This window comes from Ursus americanus, chromosome 18 (assembly GCF_024610735.1).
Source record: "Ursus americanus isolate L20-20 chromosome 18, mUrsAme1.1.p, whole genome shotgun sequence".
In the NCBI taxonomy this organism is placed as follows: Eukaryota; Metazoa; Chordata; class Mammalia; order Carnivora; family Ursidae; genus Ursus; species Ursus americanus.
Genome location: NC_142144.1, coordinates 19,319,407 through 19,330,923, shown reverse-complemented (window position 1 = coordinate 19,330,923; position 11,517 = coordinate 19,319,407). Strand labels below are relative to the sequence as shown.

The 11,517-nt window shown below is 53.7% G+C and overlaps 1 long non-coding RNA gene across 3 annotated transcripts in view; it reads left to right on the top strand.

Moving 5' to 3' along the window:
• The window catches only part of LOC148108565 (uncharacterized), a 35,562-nt gene that overhangs the window by 2,178 nt on the left and 21,867 nt on the right, over nt 1–11,517 (top strand). For 2 of the 3 annotated variants that reach the window (XR_015727338.1, XR_015727337.1), the window contains exons 2-3: nt 2,318–2,427; nt 10,817–10,993. This is a non-coding gene — a long non-coding RNA (uncharacterized LOC148108565). Of the gene's footprint in view, nt 1–2,317; nt 2,428–10,816; nt 11,278–11,517 lie in introns of those variants that run through there. The other variant, XR_015727336.1, reaches the window with a different exon arrangement.

Below are 11,517 nucleotides of genomic sequence, written 5' to 3'. Positions count from 1 at the left end.
ACAAAATGGAAGGAAAGAGAGGCAGGCAGGGGCGGTTGTCTAAGGGGAAAGCAGCCGTGAGTGGCGGAACTCAATAAAACCCGGAGCCGTGACCTGCTGCGGGTCTGGGTGCTGTCTGTGACGGCAGCTTGCCTTTTTCAGCTGTAGACCCAGCAAGAGAGCCGATTGCTCCTTTAAATGTCCCTAAAAAGGTTAAGGACTACCACTCGTTCGCATCGTTGTGTGCTTTGGTTTAGCCAAATCGAGGTCCCTCTTCAAACTGGACCGAGATGAGCCACACGGAAGGGGTGAGAAAAATGCCAAGACGAGGGGTATGTGCGTGATGGGGTGTGATGGGCTGTCTGGCGTGACTTCGGCAACCTGGGTCAGAACGTGTACGTGGCTGGATGTCCGCAAGCAAGAGCGAAGTTCTGGTTCTGTTCTTTAACAGCGAGTGAGGACATCGGCTACCCTCAAATTGTGAATTCTGTCAGCAGATTTATTATTAAGCGTCCTCTGTGTGCCAGGCTTGAGGGCATGTGAGAGCTACAGGAGCGGACAAAGCAGACAATGCTAAGTGTTTGTGGGGATGTGGGGCAGCTGGAACCCCCACATGTTGCAAGTAGGAGTGTAAAGACAACCGTGTTCTGAAAACGATTTGGCTTTATCTGGTAGGGCTAAACGTGTGCCTGTCCCGTGATCCAAACTCCCCCTTCCTAGGTGCGAGCCTACGAGAGCTGAATGTACGCTCCAAGGACAGGGACAAGGAAAGCAGCCCTACTAGCCACCACCTCTGTCCCCACTACCACTGTCCCTACCTCCATCCTTGTCCTCATTCCCATCACTGTAATCCCATCACCACCATCACCCCAATTCTACCCTCACCACCAGTAGCTACAGAAATAGCAGTCCCTGCCCCCACTGCCGCCGTTCCGCCATCGTCATGACTGTGACCATCACGATAGAGATAGGAGTCAACACCATCTCTGTCTATTCACTTGAGAAAGTTAAAGACACAACCCATGGGGCTGAGTCCCTCTGTGTCCCCCTCCCCTCCTCACCCTGTCCTGGGCCTGTCCTCTATTCCCCAACTGCACCTGTTCCCCGGGAGCAGTGGGACTCCCGTGGTCCAGGGAGGGGAGGAGGGAAGAAGGTGTCCGGAGGAAACAGTATTTTACAAGCTGGCGTGCCCCGGTAGGGGTGCATCTCCAGACCTCACTAGAGGGCAGCAGAGCACTGCGCCACCATGGCCCCAGGGCTCATCACAAAGGAGTTTTGTCAAGGGAGGCCGGGCTCTTTGCTTACAGTTTTCTCCTAGCCTGTGCCCTATGGAGGGACTAGCCAGCCTGGTGCTATGGAGAGGCTCGAGCAGGCCCTCAAGAAGCGCTCCCCGGGGGAGTGAATAAAAGCCATGTTGAGCCATCAGGGACCCTCCTCCACACATCCCTGCTCCCACTTCAGCCCTAGACATCCCCCTAGACATCCAAGCTCTACCCTGACTCCCTGGGGCCTCAGAATAAGGTCTGAGCTACCTAGGCTGGGACTTAAGGCCATTCGGGCTCTGTCTCCTATTGACCCCTCTGGCTGTCCCTCTCCTCTACCCCCCACCCTTCACCTGTGCAGCCTGTACTCTAGCCCAAAGCTTCCCTCTGGTTCTCTTTGACTCCTCTAAGCCTTCGCCCCTGCTATTCTCTCTGCCAGAGCGCTTACTTCTACCTGGTGGGCTTGTCCCGCAAGCTGTATCGTAGAAAGCCTTCCCCTGGCCCCTACCCCCCAGGTCAGGCTGGGGTCCCCGTGTCCCCAGCCTCCTGGGCTTCCCTCTCTTACAGGACCGATCACATTGGATTGTGCCTCCTGTCTTTTGGGGGGTGGGGACTATGTCAGCTTCATTCCTGTGGTCTGTGAGCCAGCACAGGGCCCCGCACACAGGAGGAGCTCAGCAAATATTGGTGGAAGGAAGGGAAGGAGCCGGGAGGGAGGAAGGGATGCTGGTGGGCAGGCTGCTGGGTGCACCCCCGCATCCCTCCCTAACCTCCCTGTCTCCCTTCCTCACAGGACTAACCACAAACACTCAACTTTATGATGTAAGGATTCATTTAGGGCCCATTTATCATGGAGATCATCAGCTCCTGCCACAAAGCTGCTCTCAGATGTGCCCAGAAGCTGGGTGACATTCTCTTAGCCCCAGCCAAGCTGGCCTCTCGGACCCAACCATCTGCTACAAGTTTAGAATTCCCAGATGGTGGGGGACAGTCTCCTCTGGGCCCCTGGAAACCCAGTGCCAACGCCCTCTGCTCTGTCCAACACATTTCATGGAGGGCTTGTTCCCATTTGTCAGGTGCAGAGACTGAGGCCCTGGTGGGAAGAGGCCGAGCCCAGTCTGGGGCTCACACCCTGCAGGACGGCTTCGCACAGGATGGAGGTGGAACAGAGACGAGGAAGAAGATGGTGAGGAAGAAAGTTCTCCTTTTATCACATGACACTCATCTTTCATTGTTCCTCTTGTAACCCTCACCCCCCAGTGGAGGAAAAGCCAGATGGGTCCAAGGCTTGTTGTGAAATTTTCCAAACAGGGCTTGATGTAATCTTTAATTAAAACGTGAATGTGGGCCATGGGACTCATTCCACAAAATTGTCCAAAGCAGGAACCTTAAGGGATTATTGCATTGACTTCTATCTGGTCCCCTGCCCCATCTACAGATGGGAAAATCGAAGGGGGGCTGGTACGGGCACGGTGAGGAACAGTGATTTTAGATCGAGGTACAGAGAGTCATAGAAACACTACTGGCACCCCCAGGCCACTACTTTCTCCCTTTAAATACCAGCCTCCTCTCCTCTGAAACCTCGCATGGCTTCTCTCGCTGGGTATGGTGGGTACTGGCAGCCGTGCCCGGCTTCCTGCTAGACAAGGAGCTTGGTGAGGATAGGGGGCCCATCTCAATGCCCAGCATAGGGCCAGGCACAGAGACACACCCACTAACTGTCTGTCTGATGAAGACATGAGGGTCCAGCAAGAGGAGATGAAGCATCCTGAAGCTGAGCTTTGTCTTTTGGTGAAGATGAGCTCCTAGGGGTAGTTGTGAAATGCAAGGGCCCAGGGTTGTTGAAACTCTGCTGTTTCCAGGTTCTCAGCTCTTCTTCCTAAAAATATAAACAGCTTGCCCCAAGTCAGCTTCAGCCAGGAATGACTTACCTATGAGCTGGATGTTTTCATCTAAAAACAGTAATGTTGATACGTAAGAATGTTAGAGGGTGTTAAGAACCATCTGTTGCACAACGATGCTTTGTGTCTGGAACCTTCTGGGTCAGAGGGTTGGGATTAATATTTGTTGGGCACCGGACACTTTTTCTACTTCATTTTATAATTCAAATTGAAAGCAACCCTCTGGGACTGCCGCTGGGAATGTCCCCATTTTACAGATGATGAAACTGAGGCTCGGGGATGTTCAGAAACTTGCCAAGGTCACATCCACTAAGTGGTGTAGTGGGGATCTGTTGGTCTCCAGAGCCTGTGTCCTGTCCTCTGCTCTCCACAGCTTCCTTCTGTGAGCTGTTCTGCAAAGCTTAGCTTGGATAACTGAAGTTGACCTTTTAAGTACACAACTTGCCCTAGTTCAATCATCTCTGCGGAAACACGCTCCCATATTGGCTTTCACACTGCCCTGCCTTCTTCCCTGGGGAGTGTTGAGTGCGACTTGAAGGCAGTGGAGCTCCACCCCTGGCATAAGAATCCCCCCTCCTCCCCCTCCCCAAGATTCTGATTAATTGGTTTGCAGGTGGGGCCCCGAGCATCAGTGGTTTCGGAGCACCCCAGATTATTCTAATGCACGGCAGGGTCGACGGCTCTGCTTTGGATTTTTCTCAATGACCAAAGTCATTCCATCTAGCGTGTGTGTTGGGCTCTATATACTGATAGTGCTTTCTTGGGTGGTGATGGGCATTTTGAGACCTTGTGTTAGCTTTTTCTGGTATACCCTTTCTCTTGGGACCAAACTTCCCAATGAGCCGTGTCACTGCGGTCCTCAGATTCCCTTTTTTCATTTCTAGCTTGGAATCCACTGAGAATTCCTAGGCCAAACAGAGCAGAACTGCTCACAGGCCCTGCCTGCAAGGCCTATGGGGATCCATTAAGAGTTTTCCAGACTTTTCCTCCCTCCTTTCTTCCATACAGGTGACAGGGAGCTAGCCAATGTGTGAGCACCTGCATGTTCAGTTTGAATATTAACTAAGCATACCCAAAGCACCTACTATGTGCTGGGTCGCAAACTAGGTGCTAACAATCCACAGCGTCATTTGGTTATGAACACAGAGGCTGCGTCCTCTCTCAGGCAGCCTCCCAGACCTACCAACCCCATGACCTTTACCCATTTGGCTAAGGTGGGGTTGGGGTGTCAACATCTGTCTGCGTCAGAGACCTTGAGAGCTTTCTGAGGGCATGGACTGATCAGTGAATCCAAGTAGGTGCTCAGGGCATGCCTGTTAAACTGAACACTCAGCACCTGGAACCAAACGGCGTGGGAGCACAGGCAAGGAAAGTGAATCCTGACCAGAAAGCAAGGGCTGGGGAATCTGGGAAGGCTTCCTGGAGGAGGTGGCAATGGGACCAGCTTTAAAAGATGGGTAGAAATTGGGGCAGAAAGAAGGGAGAAGAAGAGCATGTCAGACAAAAGGAATGGCATGAGCAAAAGCCCGGGGTGGAGCAAGTTGAAGAGTAAGCTCTTGCTTACTAGAATCGAAGGCCAAGAAGCTTGGTAGGATTATACTCCGAACTGCCAGAAGACAGAAGCTTCCATGGAAGTCTGGGCAACAGTCCTGGCTATGAACTTGTCTTTACTCACTCTTCTGGACGAGCACAGCCTGGGGATGCCCCGTTGCCCCGTTCTTGTGATACTTCGGGCTCTTCCTAGGAAGCCCCACCCACTGTATCATCACAGAGGACACTGAGTTCCCAAGGCCTGGGTGGGTGCCAGGCCCCGCTGCTGACTCGCCCCTCTGGCAGCTGAGAAGCTGGGCCATGGAGCCGGGGCTTCCACATAAGCCAAGCCCTCAAAGCTGGTCCTGCTGGAGCAAAGAAAGCAAGTTCCCAAGTGTACGTCATCATCCCTGTTCTGTTACCCAGGGACGACAGCAGCCCTGCCCCCACCACACTCACCCCCAGAGCCTCAGTGTCCCTGTGTGTAAGTGAGGAGGACAGGGGACCCGAGGCACCCAAGACCTTGCTTGCTCCAGGGCTCTGGGATAGCTGGGAGCAAACGCTGTCCCTGCCTCCCTGGGGGAAGCTGGGTACGGCCGGGGGAATGCAGCCCCTGTAACCCCAAGACTGTCCCAGAGACAGTCATGTTGTCACCAAGACCAGAAGGATTTGATTTGTACCAGTTTCTAGGGTTTTGCACCCCTTCATTTCTTCTTGCTAGCTCCATCTGTGTGGACCCCTCTCCTTTCCCCTCTCCACGAGCGGACCCTGCCCCTGCTTCCCGGCATTTAAAGGGGCCGTATTCTCGCAGCTTTACCTTGCCCATGGTGCGTGTGCCCACTTGGGCAATACTAGCGCTGCCGTCCTACTAGTATGTCTACTACTAGTACTTCTATTGTCACCACTACTGACTAGTATAACTAGTACTTCTACTACTAGTAACACCGCTGGTACTTCCACGACTACTATTACTATTACTTCTTACCACCCCCACCACTGGTATTCGTTGTACCGTTACTCCTGCTACTGCTACTAGGACTAGCACCTCTAACTACTACTACGGCCAGTACTTCTGCTGGTGGTCCTTCTACTACCACTCCTCCTATTACTTCTACTCCCACCATCGCTACTACGGCTGCTACTGGCATCTATACTACTACTATTATACGGCTGCTCTTCCTACGGGTATTTATTGGCTGATCCTTCTAATAGCCGCAGACATTACAAATTACAACGGGCCAAGGACTGAGGTGTCCTTTGATGTAGTTTAATCATCGCAATAGACTTCTGTGGTTGTCCTTGTCTCCACTGGAGACAGTGAGGCTTGCGAAAGCTAAGTAACTTGCCCCAAGTCGTAAGGACAGGAAGAGAACGAAGCAGGTGTTTGACCAGCAACCTGACTACGGGGCCCACGCCGGAGACCCAGAATCCTTCTCCCCCTCTATCCTTTGTCTGGTTTTCTGAGCACGTCCTTGGATTCTCTGGAGTCCTCAGGAAAAGATTCCCTGAAGTCGAAGAAGGAAGGAACACCTAACCCGCGCGAGATGTCTAGAATGCCACAAGCAATGCACACAGTAGGAGCTCAATACATATGTTGTTTGAATCAATTAGATCCTAACAACCTTTTGAGGCAGGGACAAGGACCCGGATTACAAGTGGGGAAACTGAGGCTCTCAGAAGTGCTGTGGTCTATCCGGAGGTGGAGCAGGGGCCAGCCACCAGAACTGTCTTTGCATGACCTGGAGTACAACACGAACTGCTCCCCCCAACCACGAACTCTTCGATGTGCACTGTCCTTTACACATTAAATTTACAGTTACAATTTGTTTAATTCTCTCAGTAACCCTTGGACAGGGTGAGCGACTCCATTTTATTTTATTTTTTTAAAGATTGTATTTATTTATTTGAGAGAGAGAGAGTACAAGCAGGAGGAGGGGCAGAGGGAGAGGCAGAGAGAGAATCTTAAGCAGGCTCCCCCCTGAGCGCAGAGCCCCGATGCGGGGCTTGATCTCTTGACCCTGAGATCATGACTGGAGCTGAAATCAAGAGTCAGATGCTTAGCCAACTGGGCCACCCAGCTGCCCCAACTCCATTTTATAGATAAAAAAACACATGAAGCTCAAATTGCTAAGGCAGCTTTTGAAGGGCTCCTGGGGAGTCAGTGACAAATCTAGGATTTGAACCAATTTGGCATGCCCCCCTCCCCAGCTGCAGCCCGAGCGAAGGGGCCTCCCAGCTGTAGGAATCCAAAAGGCCTCTCTGGGACAGCACTCCTGCCCCACTATGCCCAGCCACCTCGGCCCCTGTGGTGGGCGAGCCCACAGCCCCCAGGGGCGGAGAGCACTGGTTATTTCCAGCCTGGTACTTAAAGGCTGGCCAGGGAGTGGGGTGTGGGCTGGCCAGAGGACTCTGTGCTCCCAAAAGGGTCTGGCCTTTGGCTGCTGAGAGCTAAGCAGGGGGTCAGGGATCTGTCCAAGCCACCTAGGCTAGCCAAAGCTGGGCAAGTGTCCCAGGAGAGGGCAGGCCACCCCCTCCCCAAAAAGGTATGAGGTAGATAGCCAAGATGTACACAGACAGCTCATTCAACCCCCTCCAGCTCAGCTGACCCTGCCCTGGGCCATGGCCCAGGCTGAGGCACTACCCCTGCTGCTCCTGAGAGATAGATAGAAAGAGCAGGTAGCTGTTCCGATAGGGGCCTGACGCAGCCTGATGCAGGAGGCTGAAAATCAGGTAAGAGCAAACATGTTATGCTCCGAGCACCTACTTTGTGCCGTCCTCCCTCCCCGCGGGTGCAAGGTGGAAATTACCACCCCCACAGGCCCCTCTCCCTCTTGTATGAAGAATGCTGTTGCCACATTGACCTCCCTTCAAAGCATCAAGTATTTTCTGCCTCAGGACCTTTGCACATGCTGTTCCTGCTGCTGGGAGTACTCTTCCTTCAGGTCCTCACATGGCTGGCTCCTCTGTCCTCAGGTTTCAATTTAAAAAGTCACCTTTCAGTGATGTCTTTCCTGATTCCCCTAATAGGTTCCTCCCACCCCCATATATACCTTGTCTCTGTCACCCTCCTTTATTTCCTTTCCAGCATTTTGTATTTTTTAGAAATGTATTTGTTGATTGTGTCTCTCCCCTGTGAAGTCAAGGGCAAAGTCTCTTTTATTGACCATCATGTCCTGAGCTCCAGCAGAGAGTCTGACATCTAGAATAAATGTTTATCCCACGAACGAATGAAAGGGAAAGGAAGGCACTCGCCCGCGTCCCCACTGCACCGTCAGCATTGGAACTCAGCCCTGCCTCGCTCCAAAGGCGCCTCCATGGCCGCAGTGATGACACCACGCTCCCTCCAGTTTCTTCCTCGGCCCAGAGGCATGTCCCTCACACACGCACTCAGAGCCTTCTCCAGCTGTCCTCACATGTCCTCCCGTTTCTGCTTGCCTATCTCCAGAGGACAGGGAGCTCACCCCATCCATTGCGACATTAGAAGCTCCCTTCCGAAGCCCTGTGACCTTCTGAACAACGGAATGGACTGTTCTTCACAATGTCTCATAGGCCGAAGAGGACGAATTTCTGTCACTAGCACGAGCCTGCAGACTCGGACAATGTACTTGTCTGTTTATTCGCTTCCTTCCTGAGCACCCACCACGGGCCGCGCCTGGGGTCACAAAGCACAGAGCCCCACAGCCTTGTTTTGCCTGCTCGAGGACGGTTGAGGCCTGTGACGGCCCCGATGGCGGTGGAGGGGCACGGGAGGCACATCGGATACTTCTGAAACCTTCTCGCGCACACGCATCGCCCCCAGAATCTTCAAATGCAGATTCAAGGACAGATCTGGGCAGAGAGTCTGCGCTTCTCACCAACCCTGGGGGGCCGCTGCTGCTGCTGCTGCTGGTGCATGGACCACACTTTGAGCCGTGAGGTGTAGACCCGATGGACAAAGGAGGCCAGGGAGGCGCGGCGTGAATAAGGGACTTGCCCAGGGTCACCCGGCCAGGCAGCAGGGGCTGAGAAGGGAACGTCCACCTCCCTGGGCCAGGACTCTGGAATTCACGACGCAGGCCGGGCTCAGTGTGCCTTTGTGAGGCCCGGCATACCTGAGCTCACCCGGCCGCCCCCCCGGCCCGTGAATAGCGGGCCTCTTTCCTTCCTGCACCCGGCCGGGCGGCCGCACACCCACGGCCGCCCCCTCCCCTGCACACACACACACACTCACACGCACTCACACAGCCCAGCCGGCCAGGCTGCCCTCCCTGTTTGGGGAAAGTCAACAAGAGCGTTTGAAAAGTCTTTCTGTGTGGAGAATCTGTTTGTATAGGGGGAGGAAACGCAGAGCTGGCCAATAGGTAGAAATATTAATGAAGCTTGTTATAAAGGGCCCATTCACGGCTCTCCGAGTAAATAGGGCTCTTGTCGGGCTGCCACGTTATCTGCCAAGTTCAAGAATGTGGTTTGAAAAAATAGAATTTAAAGGGGTGAGGTGGAGCCTTATAGATGGCCGGCCTGCCGGAGCTGGAGCCGAGTCCAGGAGGAGCCTGCGTGGAGGGGGCAGGGGCTGGGGGCACGGGGCGCTGGGGCGTGGGGCCGGGGGCTGCTCAGGGAGAAGGGCAGCGGGGAGGAGCCGCCGGGGAGGGGAGCTCAGAGAGAGTCCCGTCCACCAGTGCGGAAGGCCTGGTGCCCTCCCTTCCTCCCTCGGTGTCTGGCCCAGAGCTTGTGATGCCTCAGTTTGGCCCCCAACTCGGTGATGGGGGACGGGAGCAGAGCAAGGCTGCAGGGTACCCTAACTCCTCCGGGAGTTTGGCCCCTTGGGGGGCTGGTAATGGGTTCTCTGCAGCAGGAGGAGTCACTCAGTGCTGTTCCCCAACGCTCAGCTTCCCCTCAGCTGTTAAATTCTGTCGTGCGAATTGTTTCTCAAACTGCACATGAGAAAGAGCACAAGAGACTGAGATGGTCAATCCGCTCATGTCACATAGGACAAACGCTGTGCTCCGAGAAGGAGAGTAACCCCCCAAGGTCACTCAGCCAAGTCTTCAGCAGAACTGGGACTTGCCTCTCCCGCTTTCTTGTTGGATCAGGGCCCCGGGGCTGAGCATGGCGCCTGGCACAGAGGAGGCCCCCTGTCCGTTTCACATTCACCATGTCTTATTTTTTAGCCCTGGACTGAAAGCAACTTATAAGCGAGGGTCCTGCCTGAAGCCAGTTTGCCCCTGGCCAGCTGTGTAGCCCCAGGCAAGTGGCTTTAACTTTCTGAGCCACACCTTCTGTTTCCATTGTAAAATGGGGTCATCAAGACCAGCCCCTCCCATAGAGAAGACTCAACGAGAGGATGTCGGTGAGGTGCCCAGAGCTGTGCCAGGCCCTCGGTGGGTGGCCCAGGAACAGCAGCTATGGGATTTCTTTTCTGTCCCAGCCTGTGGCACAAGGGTAGGGGCTCCAGGAAGACCGTTTCCTGGGCTCTCGGTGCCGGAGGGTGGTTTCTGCTTGGGTCCTAGAAGTCTGGCCTGCGCTGAGGGTCGTAGGAAGCTGGGAAATTGGGGGATCAGGGGCTTTTGCCACCGATGGCATTAGATCGCACAGCCACACATGTGTGTGAACCTTTGCAAGGGTCTGTGAAAAGGGCCTGCAGAAAGCTGTAGCGAGCGGCTGACCTTCCACTCGCTCCCCAGACAGCGGTGCAGAACCTGCCTCTGTCAGACGAGGGTTAACTCGTGTGTGGGGAGAACATTTACATTGGCTTTTCTTTGCATATAAAAAGGGGGGAAAATTCCTATAAAGCAGAAAGGAAATAATCAATGCAAAAACTAGATGGAAACATTTTTTAAAAGGCTCTGCCAGGAGCTTGCTGTGCGACTTTGAACAGTGGGGACTTGAGGAGATTTGGAAAGAGGAAGTCGGCAGCAACCCTTTAAGGGAAGGTGGTGTTGGGTATGGTCCCCAGCACAGTCTTTGGGGCTCACAGACCAGGGTTCAAACCTAGGCTCCGCTTCTCGCTGGCTGTGTGACCTTGGGCAAATGACCGCCCTCTCTGGGCTTCCATTCCTTTGATCTGTCCAAGAAAAGAGTAGAGAGGGTTAAAGTGTGTGAAGGCCCTGGCACATCATGGATGCTCATTAAATGTCAATTTCCTTTCCTTTTTGGGCCTCTTGGCAGGCTGAGGGGAAGCGTCTGACAGGTCTCACCAGCCAGACCCGAGAGAGACACAGCTCTGAGGCCTCGGCGCCTGCATCGCCGCTCAGCAGCTTGATGGCTGACTGCGTCCGCTCAACCTCTAACCGTTTGCAAGCATTTGCCTGCTCAACCATCGGGGCCTCTCAAGAATCCCGTGAGGTGAGCAGGGCAGTGTTTATTACCCATGGCGCCGTGACTGGGAGAGGGTAAGGGATTTGAACTCAGAGCTCTTAGGGCCCCAATCTGTCTTCATTTCTTCAGTCCTTCAGCAAATATTAGTTCAGGATTTGTTGTGTGCCAGGCACTGTGCTGAGCATGGGGGATACAGTAGTGAGTAAAAATAGACACAGAGGGATGATGGATAGATGGATGATTGATTTATCAATTGATGGATGATGGGTGAGTGGATGGATGGGTGGATGGATGATGGATGGGTGGTTAGATGGGAGATGGATGGATGGATGGATGGATGGATGATGGATGGAGGATGGATGGATGGATGGATGGATGATGGATGGATGAATGGATAAATGATGGATGGATGGATGGATGGATGGATGGATGGATGGATGGATGGATGATGGATGAATGGATGATGATGGATGGAGGATTGATGGATGGATGGATGGAGGTTGGATAGATGATGGATGGATGGATGGATGGATGATGGATGGAGGATGGAT